An 11,181-nucleotide genomic window follows, 5' to 3' on the forward strand; every position below is an offset into this window, starting at 1 on the left:
TATCTGTTTAGCCTTCATGTTGCTCGTGACTTTTTGTCTACGGAACGCTCCGTGCATGCCAGGACCCGCGTGAAGCATGAGCAGGGTGCAGGTGCAGTCGGTGTAGGGCACCACACAGGGTCCAGATCCAAAGTGGAGGGCGCAGGGCAGCCGTGCCCTTGATGGGGCCTCGGCAGAATGGCACGGTGCCCCCAGCGTGGTGGAGACGCGGCTCTGGTGCTGGGCTGGCCTTCCCCTGGCATGCCTCGCAGGCGCCGGGGGGAGGCAGGGGTGCTGGCTTCGCTGCCTCTCGCTGCGGCTGGGGTCTCCAGCAGCTGTGCCCACACCCCTGTGAGCTGGCAGGCACCTGACAGTAAGAAGGAAGGCCCCTAGCTCCCACCTGGTGGTTACGCAGGCAAGGAGAATCAGCCTCAGAAGAGGAGGCTCTGACTTAGCTACCCCAAAGGAAGCTTGGAGTCACTTTGACAGTCCAGGCATCATCCAGCCCTCAAATACCTGACATTATTGATACTCTGAATTTGAAAACCCGCTAGTTAGGGCATAGATTGATGCCTATGGAGATCACAGAAAGCCTTTACTGGGAATGGGGAGCCATGGCAGAGGCTGGCGAGGGAGTGGGAGATGCTGTACCGGAGTCTCCAGGGGCATGTGGGCTCCTGTGACCCAGTGGCTGGTGGGGAGGTGCCGCTGTTCCTGCAGTGGCCCGTCACGCTCCGGAGCAGGGGCACAGCGCAGCTCTTTGATTGCAATGAGTCTTTTAAATACACAGTGTGGGTTTTGAGATGAGACCAAGACTGACCTATCAGCAAATAGACTTTAAGGTCTAAAGCAGATAGTGGACCTACTGCGTATGCCATTCATCTAGCAGGCAAGACAATGTTGTAAGACCTATTTTTGGACATTTGGGATGGAAGTCACCATGTGCATCTCTGCAGCACTGCAGGTAAAACACCACGCCGAAACAAAGAACTTCTTTTGTGGCTTCAGAGGAAATGCATTCAAATATGTCTTTGCTCTTCCTCACCTGTCTCTGGAGAATTACACCAGTTAGATTCACACAGAGGAACTCAGTTTTGAGCTCAGATAGTTTCTAAATGTTCAAACCTTTTGCAAGTGTCAGGACCAGATACCTTGAGCAGAGGAGCCGTGTTTGTGTGGGGAACGTGGTAATGTGGAACACTGAAGCAATAGATGTTCTGGTTTATTTTAGTCTGTGTTAAGAAGAAAAAGTATCTGAATTGGGAAAGTTAGACAGTGACTGTGTTAAATTGGCATTTCCTCTCTATTTGACTTGCCAGAAAAAATATTGGTGTTACTAACGAACCCAAAGGCAAGAAGAGCAGGTGACTTACCTGGTGTCACTCACCATGTGAAAACCAGAGATGAAACTCTAGTTGTCCTGAACTTGTGCCCCGTTCATTAGCCCAAGCTGCCTGACGTGCAGGCTGTTAACAGACACAGATAATCAGAGAAAGAAAAAATCTGACGAGATGTTATTTGTATTTGCCTAGTCTTTTCCAGGGCAGAAAAGCCTTTCACATCTGAGAAGTTGTCTGCAAAGTGATATTTCCTCTTATGATTATGCCAGTGTAATAATTATATTGCATTCCAAGAAATTTAATCTGAACTGCAGATAAGCACTTTAGTACTAGGGACTCGAATCAGTGTGACTACAGAGGTTTACTGCTCAATTACAACAATATAATTGCCTCAGTAAATCTCCCCTATGTTGACAAACTGTTAGACAAGCAGAGTAGTACTGATTCCCTGTAAGTAGACATGTTCCAGAGCAGTGACTTGCTCCCAGTGCTGATGACACAGAGATCTGGATTTTTGGAGCAGTGGTACCTGCAGGCACTGTCAAAGCAACACGTGGCTGAATTTCATACCTGCTGCATGGTGTTGGAGTGGGTGCATTGTTTTATGAATCGGGACAAGAAAATGCATACAATATGCTCTACAAGAAAAGCTGGTACAGAGCTACAGCTGGTTTTGAACCAGCAGCAATTTTTCCGTACTCTTTATACCAGACTACCTTCTTTCAGGCTAGAGGTGGCCGTGTGTCCATTTTTGAAAACAGAGGACCCTGGAGGCTGGGTCCTTTGCTCATGTAGATCAGAGCTGTTCCGTTGTCTTCCGTGCAGCTGAGTTATGCTGTCACCTGATAACGTTTGTTTTGCTTCCATGGCAAAAGAGCTGTAAAAGCCTTCCACTTTTGCAAGTGAACAGTAAGTAACGGTACCCATCAAAAACAGCTTAATAAAACCACTAAGAAACCTTTCTCTGCTAACTGTAAACAAATCTAGGTTTGCTTATGTACATTCTGAGTATGTTTATATTCTCTTATCAGTGGAAACAGTCTGAGATGAGCTGGATGTGTATGTCCGCATGGGCCGCAGGTGGCTGCCATGTGCACCAGCACGGCGCGGGCAGAGCAGTGCCGGTGTCGCACCCCGCTGGCACCGGCCAGGCTGCGCCTCCCCGTTTGGAGGGTTATTGCCACTCCACGCACACCAGCCTGCTGTAATCCGTTACCCTGTTCTGATTTGAGTCTGCTCCAGCAGTGAGAAGCAAAGCACAATATTTAGAGCGGCCGTGTCCCTTAAACGGCTGCTTTTGGGGGTCTTCGTGGGATGGTGTTGGGGAAATGCTCCCTAGTGGATGCCCTCGCTGGAGGCTGGCAAGGCCACTGGAGTTTATCATGACGTGCTGGGGCTGCAGGCTGCAGCAGGGGTGCTGCTCACCATCGACTGCTGCAGTGTGTGATGCTGCACGGGCTGCCCACGCTGTGCCAGGAGAGGGATGCCAGCCCCAGCCCCTGGCTCTCTGTCCCCCAGCAGCCCCCCTACGGCCTCATCCCCCACCAGCAGGTAGGAACGCATGACTTCAGCAAGCACTGGACCTTGCACAGCTTCTCTGTGCTAGGTTATTTGCATTTCGTTCTTCATTCTGTGCTATTAGAGCAGATCTCACCCCATCACCTTCAATACTGAAAAATTCAACCATTTGATTTGAATATCACATTTCCTCTTCTGATTGTTAAACCATTCCTAAAATAGACTTGGAAACCAATTTGCAGTTTTGTCCCTGGAGCTCTCACGCTGGTAGTGGGACAAGTGGCTTTGTGTCAAAGAAAGATGTCTACCTCCAGCACCAGGCTCGAATAAAAAATGATAATAAAACACTTTTAAGAATGCATTTCACAGTTTATCCTTAGTGTGAATTGGTTCTTACACTGTGAACTTTTTGGACTGTAGGGCTGAGAATTTTCCTTCGAGTCTGTCCTGGGTTACAACCAATAAAAATCTCGGAGCAGAGATGGCAAAGCTTCTGCTCCAAACTCCAGAGAATGTGAAAATGGAGCTCTAATGAGGACGTCTGTCCTGTGACAGCTTTCCCAGCAAAACAACAAACTGGCCGTACTCTCGCTGAGCACGAGCAACCCTTAGGAGACTCTAACGTGGCATGTACTCGCTTCCTGGTTAACTATACCTGCTGAAAAAGCTTTTTTGTTCTTGGGATCTTATGAATCGCTCCAAGTCTGAAGGATTACATTACAGAGCAGTTCATAAGTATGGCATTTCCTGGAACATATTTAAAGAAATATGGTGCAAGCGCATATATTGGCATACAGTCTTCAACCTTCCTGTAAATGAAATATTACCAAACCCAGAAAACAACCCCCACCAAGAAAAAAACCCAAAGCATTAAGGGTCTGTGAGGTGTCTAAAACTAGATGTGGACTACGTCATAAAGTGCATTCTGTTAGTATAATGCTTTCAGCTTGCTTCTCAAATCCAAGTTCAAACTGCTGTTGTACAGCTGCACATTTTCTAGGTTAATGCCGACATTAGCTCAATGTTACATCTGAGGAGTTAGATTCATTTTTTGCGATGAAATGCAGAATTTAGGCAGATTATTCATAGCTCCGTGGCTGCACAGTTTGAAGACGTCCGTGCCGCTCAGGCTGAGTTCACCCGCTGGTGGTACTAACCTGTGGTGGAGCTCCTACAGTTTTGTGAATATACTTCAAACCTCTGGCTGCTCCGCAGCCCAGGTACACTTTGAAGATTGTTTTTGTTTTACTAGCTGACAGATCTGAAGCCTGCTGAGGCTGGTGGGACTCCTTTCCATTCTCTCCTGCAGCTGGTGGGGTGCAGTCAGGCCGGTACCTGCTGCCAGGGGACCCCTTTCCTCCTGCGCCCTGTGGAGTCCCTGCAAGGGGAGGACCAGAAAGGCAAGGGCGGCCGCAGCGGCGAAGGGGAGCACAAGTGGAGAAGGGCCCTGGAGGAACCGTGCATTTTGGAGCAGGGAATACGGGACAGAGAACTTAAAGGAAAACTTCTGCAGACTTCAGCTATAAATCAAAGTAGGTAACTAAGCTCTTGAGGGAAGGTCTGGCGAGCAAAAAGCTGTTCACGGAGAAACATCTGTGGTCATTTTAAACTGAGTGAGCTGGAGAGAGGTGTGGGTTTGGTGTAAAAGCCATGTTGCCTGTCACCAGAGATAGTGGTCTAAATTGCAATACACATCTGATTAATTTGGTCTTGTTTTCTTCATGTGAAATGTTAATGAAAATTCACACATACCATGTTTACATTTGTCAAATAAAATTCTCCCTGAATTACTTAGCTCCACTTACAAGGGCTGAACGGCGGTGCTTTCAGTGAAAATACTGCTTCAGGCTGAAGATCAGTCATTGCCACTCTCTGGTAATACAAAAGCTGTCTGAACAGCTACCAGCTGCAGGTACACGGAAAACTGGCAATATCAGCAGTTATGAAAACCATAGACTGATGCTAAAGGCATGTCGCTCTGTGAGGAGGGCGGTGGGGTGGTGGGGATGGCAGAAGGGGGTGCCAGCCTCACTGTCCCCCAGGGGAGGCAGAAAGCCCTGCAGAGGCAGCAGGGACCCACTCTGGGTGTCTTAAAAGTGTATTTGGGTCTCTACCTTAAACATACCCTTCCTGGCTAAAAAAAATTCCTAATGATATCCTACTAATACACTGTGGCACAAATAATGTTAATTTTCATAAGCCATGCTGAAGAGAATAATTTTCTCCTTTTAAGCAGCTAGTTTTAAAAAGGTTTTATCAAGCTTGAAGCTGGGAGAAAACTGCATAGAAAACACTGTTTGGCGAGGATAAGAGTATCTAGGGAACAATCCCATATTGATAACAAGTGTGAATGAATTACGTGTGTTTGTTAATATTGCTGCTGGCCACTTTCTTCTTGCTATTGAATTGTGTAACGCCAACCCCCTTTTTTCTGTTTGAGCAGAGCAGCAGAGAGGGGCTGCTGTATTCCAGACTGCGTACCGAGCAGGTGGTGGCTCTTGTTTCGTACCTTACTCTTCTTTTACAAGCAGGCACAGGAGACCAGTTTGGTGAAGACGTTGCAAATGGCCTATAGATGCTTTGGCACCAATTAAGGATTATTGCTGGTACTGGTGGGGGTTAGAGGCCTCAGGTTTTAATTAAGACCCCACAGTCCTTGATGTCATGCAAACATAAGCTATCGTCTTGCTTTTGCGTGGGCACAGCCCTGTATCCATGGAAAGCATCAGTGGTATGGAGGAACCTCCTTGCGAGCTCGGAGGTTTGGCAATGGGACGCTGGCAACAGGCCTATGTTAATTGTTTGCAACCTTTCCTACTCTGATGTTTTTAATCTAAATAAATAATAAGGAGAAACAGGAGAATGGATTCATTGTACCTGAAGCTCTTTGGAAAACAGGGCACAGAGACACTGCCTATCAATGGTGTTTGTTTTCTGGTTTTGTTAATGTCACTCTCATTTTACAGGCAGGATGAAATGGAAAAAACTAAGTAAAAATTCAAGATTAAAGTTATAATATCTCTGACAGAGCTGAGAGCTGACCACAAGATTCCTGAGCTTTGTAACAACCTGAGGGGTGGTCCAGAGAGGCAGGGTGGTGGTGACTGCATGCCCCCAGGAAGAGGCATACAGGGCTATACAGCGAGCAGTGGTCATCATCCCCACGTCTTCTGCATCAAAAGTAACAAGGGAAAATCTACAGCCAGCCTGAAACGTTACTCCCCAGAAGTAAGTATTTCTTATTCGCTATAATGAAGCAGTAAGTTGCTAGAATTGGATTTTGAGCTTATTTAGCCAGACTTTTAAATGTTGCTCTTCACTCTTGCACAAGCATTTAGACTGGTCCCAGAACCAATCTGGGAGAGACAGTATCAAGGTTTAAATTTTCCATCTGACTCAGACCAGGGGTTTGAGCAAAGTTGTCTGGGAGGGTACTAGGCTGCTACAGGCTGAGGTGCTCAGTTTAGTTTTCCCTGGTCAAGCTCTTTCCCTGCCTGTGGAAAATTAACTTTTCCCTGGCACAAGTGATGAAGCTGAGATTGTGTCTCTTGGGTGAAAATCCTAAATCTCTTGTTAGCGTATTCCCAGCCAAAAAAAGGTTTTAAAGGTCTGCGTAAGCTGGAACAGCACCCAGCGGAAAAGATGCTCAGGCGCAGGGTACCCTGCCATGGTGGTTTGGGCACACTGTTGAAAGGGCAGGCGTGGGTTTGGGGTCCCTCCCGTCCCTTGGGAGAACAGTGTAATTACCAAGTTAGTGGTGTGTAAGTGGCCTGTGTAACCTTCTTCGATTTATGGCAAGCAATTATTTTCCTGTCTTATTACAACCACTTGGAAGTGAACTATGCTATTGCAGCAGGAAGGCAGGCAGGAGTTATGCTCCTGTGCAGAGAGAAAGATTAAAAATAAGTTGGACTGCAAGCAATCCTACTCTTGTTTTCCAGTCCAGGTTTCAGGTTCCAGGTTCCAGGACTGGAAAAAAAGTGAGCGTGCAGCAGGACGTGAAGTTGCACGGCCCATGGTTTCTGGAAGAGCTGCAACTGATTTTGCAGGTTTCCCCTCAGTGTGTTGGCAGAGGCAGCGAGACCTCTGCGGGGCCCTCCCCTGAGCCTCGGCAGGTGTTGTGGGGAGGCCTGGAATATCTGAGCCTCGGAGGTGACTTAATTCCTTGATTCTGCACTGTCACTTAATCTCCATTGTTCTGCCTTTTTCCTGCGAATATGGCTTCTGACAGTATGTTCGCTGTCTTCTCCGTCAGGCTCACTTGTGCCTTGCTCTAGGGACAAGTGACACAAAGCCCTCCTTGCTCAACAAGCGAGGCCCCTTGTGCTGCCATTACAGAGCTCTGGCTGAGTGCAAAACCCAAGCTGGTATTGCTCATACTTAATCAATTATGTCACTGCCGATGGTATTGGTAATTCCTGACTTGTGTCTGCTAGGCAGGCTGGGAAAATAATAAGGAATGGCCAGGAAGAAAAATCACTTTGCAACAACCAGACGCACGGAGCCTGAGATGGCAGAAATTTACAGCACCTTCTCCTTGGGCCTGGGACGCGATAACTCCATGCAGTGCAAGGTAAGCTCATCTTTTCGCTGCTGTGCTGCTTTCCTCTCTAAATTTCAAATGTCAGAGTTTTCATTTCTGTGCCATGGCTGAAACTGTTGATTGAACTCTCTCTTCTGTTGGCAAAATTTCTGTGCTTTGCGTGGTAGATCTATTGCTTCTCAGAGCAATACGTCTGTTGCTGCAGATTTTAATTACCGCTCATTGAGAAGAAGATAAATGGAGCTTGGAGTCCATAGCTTTAAAGCCATCTATAGACAACCTAACTGTGCCTGTTACTCTGCTTAGGTGATGTCATCAGCATACTATTTATTTAACCTATAAATGTCACTGATGGGATTTGTGCTGCTGAAGAAGATTTGGGGAGAAATTCTAACACGCAGCAAAAGAAAGAAACCTTTAAAGGAACAGATGGACAGGCAGGATTTTCACACTCGCTGTTCATATGTAAGAGCATGGAGAGCCCATATTTGAGGCAGCAGATTTTTGCTGGGGGTGAGCACATCTTGCACATCATTTGGTGTGTGCACAGGAACGTGCCTTCCCTCCGCACTTCGCACCCGCCCGTGAAGCCCTGTGGGAGCCTGGTGGGCATGAGGCGAGGCCGGGTGGGCACCAGCTCCATGCCCATCAAAACATGTACGTGCCCGCACAGGTCGGGGTGGGCATGGCTGCACGGGGCTTGCCTCCTGGCTCATGCCCTGCTCTGTCCAGGGTGTAGGGCACTGGTGAGGGGAGGGTGAGGCTGCTCCTATCACCCTTTGAATTCCAAGTAGGAATTTTGCTATTTGGGTGGAAGGAAACAAAAGTCATGTAAACTCTTCTCCTCCTGTCTGCTCTCAGCCTAAAAGTTGCCAGCAGCCTGTGGCTAGCTGGATGGACTGGCGGACCTCCTCCGTGCATGTGTCCACATGCTGCAGTGCCAGAGCCAAAGGGCTTTGGCCCATGGAGCACAGGACCCAGCTGAGGCCTCTGAGCACCATCCTCACCGCTGGGCCTGTGCTGCGACCCTGCCCACCAGTCCTCTGAGCTCCCTGCAGTCACTCCTGGTCCCCAGCCCAGGGGAGACCTTCTCCAGAGATGCCATTGTTCAGAGCAAGGGGATGACAGAGAAAGAGCGGTTTTGGGTTGGTTTTTTTTTTTTTAATCTCACAAAGGGTCATGAGACAATGTAGGTCAGTGACAGGGCAAGGCTGGGGACATTTTAGGTATAGCTGGTGTTTGCATCGGCAGGGGTGTAACACAGCATGCTCCACAGCCGGTTTTATTTTGGGAGGGTTAGAACGAGGGGAAAGTTACACCCTCTGAATTTAATTCCTGATTTATGTGTGTCAAGTTGGGTGTATGCTTTTTTCCCCTCTTTTTTTTTTTTTAATCTTTCTTTTCTGTGTGTTTTTTTGATAAATTTTTACTTCTTTCTGGTCTCCATCCTGTTTGATGAATTCATGGTGCCATCTGCTGATTAGAGATGGAATTAGCACAGAGTCCTGGTCGGGGTTATCATTCTGCACTCTTATTTCAAAATAATATTTAATTACGTGGTTAAACAACAGCTTTAAACAAATACCTGGGATTTTTTTTTTTTTTTTTTCAGTAGAAGAGCTCAGTACCTCTAAATCACCCTGACTACTTTGGAATATCTGCCTGTCCATGCAGGAGGCTGAATAAAAGCGGTGCTTTTGAAATCTTGCCCCCAGTGTACAGCAGAGCCCCAAGGATTTCTCTTTCTCCCTGTGCTCAGAGCATTTGTATGCCTCTGCCACTGCTCTGCCCCTCAAAATAAGAAATAACTTTCAAAAACATGTTAAGCTTTTTGGAAAACTGGAAGATTATGGGTTTTTCTCCTTTAAAAAAAAACAGCAGTAACCAAAAAAACCTAGATCAAAATGTTATGTTTTGAGTTTGTTTGTGAAGCAGATTCTTTCCCCTTTTAGCTGGAATCAGCAATGTTATGCAATCTCATTGCATGGCCAAATCTGCAATTTAAAAAAAAAAAAACAAAAACAAACCACCAGTGAGAGGGGGAAAAAATGGATCTCAGCTGTCTTTACGGACAATATTTCTGAATTTCAGATTTTAAAAAGCTCAAAACGTTTTGATTAGAAAATAAATAGATATTTTGGTAAATAACTTGCTGGTTCTATTGATGGTATGTGAGCAGGGGTGAGCTTTGCTCCTGCAGATCGCTCCTCCAGCTTTAACTACTGTCTCATGCTATTATTGTCTCTTCCATGCTGACTACTGCTTCTCTCTCGAACTGTCTATTTCTCCTGAAGCTTCCTGCCCTTCAGGAGTCTGTTTCACATCCCCAGGCAGATGCACGGCATCATCAGCCTAAGAACCTGGCAGTCAACATGGAAAACAGGGTATGGGGCTAGAGTCAGAGACCCAGGACATCTTCATCCCCAGGTAACTCTTGACTTTTGAAGGACTCTATGAATGAGCAGGAGAAAATGCGTGGGGAAAAATACAAGCAGGTAGAAATATCTTTTAAAAGTATAAATGCTTCTCCAAATGTAAAATACCCAAGATGCTTAATTGAGATACTTTGGCTTTGCTACTGAAACATCTAGTTCCCTTTCCTTTAGAATAAAATGCAAAATGTATCCTAAACAGCAAACAATTTCCACATACACCTTTAAAGCACAGCTCCTTTTCTGTAAGCACAACGATTGCCATAATAGCTTGCTGATGTTCCTAAAGTTAATAGATTATTTTATCTATTTAAACTAGATAAGAGATAATAGTGTTCCATGTAGTAGTGCTTTAGGGAATACTGCGAATAGGGAGGTAATTGGGGAAGTCTGTAAGGGGGGGTGGGGTGGCGTCACTGAAAAGGAGTCAAGGTAAGATTAGAAAAGCTGAGCTGCAGATCTTGGCAATACTTGATAAAGGTCAGAACTAGAGGCCACTGGATCACTTTCTTTTGAAATACTGAGTCAAAGAAAGAAAGGAGAGGGCAGAACTAGAGCAGTACCCATTATTTCTGACATCTAATTATTGTATAGATATTGTTATTTGAATAAGATTAGCCAGCAGTAATGGCAAAGCAGTAGACCCTTCCCTTCCTTGTATATCTGACAGATTAGCCTGCCCACCAGCAGCGCAGTGCTTAGAGATGGGCACGACAGATGATGGACAGGTTAAGAAATAACTGGTGGTTTCCTCCTGTCCTTGTACAATTAGGTTCAGCTTTGCACAAGCTGTTAATGGCAGGTGGTGGGGAGCCAGCTACAAGTTAAGAACAGGCTCAAATTATGCTATAAATGGCCAGCCGGTATTTATATGAAGAAAGTTTGGAATTTGGAGGGTCATTATTTTTAATCCAGGTCAGACCTGTTAAATTAAAATCTTTCAGTAAAAACAATGCAAATGGGATTTTTTTTGGTTTATAATGTGCCTTTTTAATCCCACCCTAGGGATAAACACAAGGAATATCCTTGCTTTCTACCAAATGTAAGAGGGACAGGTTAGAATTACCTGCTGCTTCTCAGTTTAAACAGGGCTAATGACCTGGTTCAGCCTGCCCTGCTTTGAAGTCCAAGCTGATTTTAGCAAACATTTTATTCAAGCCATAAGCAGTTTGGTACAGCTGTACCGATGTAAGCAGGCTGTAAACTACTGTTGCAGGATACTTCAGGAAGGTCAGATTCACATGTGCAATAGCAGGCAGCGTATCCATTGGCACCCAAACCAGGCTGAGATGGGGATCGCTGTTTCCCAGTTTGTACAGGGCTTGGCACATCTGAACCACACACTCTGTTGTTTAGTAGTAATAATTTC

General features: G+C 46.1%; 1 long non-coding RNA gene across 1 annotated transcript in view; it reads left to right on the forward strand.

The window, feature by feature from the left end:
• LOC308071296 overlaps positions 1–11,181 on the forward strand; it is a 59,472-nt gene that overhangs the window by 13,774 nt on the left and 34,517 nt on the right. Inside the window, exon 2 of the long non-coding RNA XR_013931077.1 lies at positions 5,866–9,807. This is a non-coding gene — a long non-coding RNA (uncharacterized lncRNA). The remainder of the gene's footprint in view (positions 1–5,865; positions 9,808–11,181) is intronic.

The sequence above is a fragment of the Falco punctatus genome, assembly GCF_963210335.1.
Source record: "Falco punctatus genome assembly, chromosome: 11".
In the NCBI taxonomy this organism is placed as follows: domain Eukaryota; kingdom Metazoa; phylum Chordata; class Aves; order Falconiformes; family Falconidae; genus Falco; species Falco punctatus.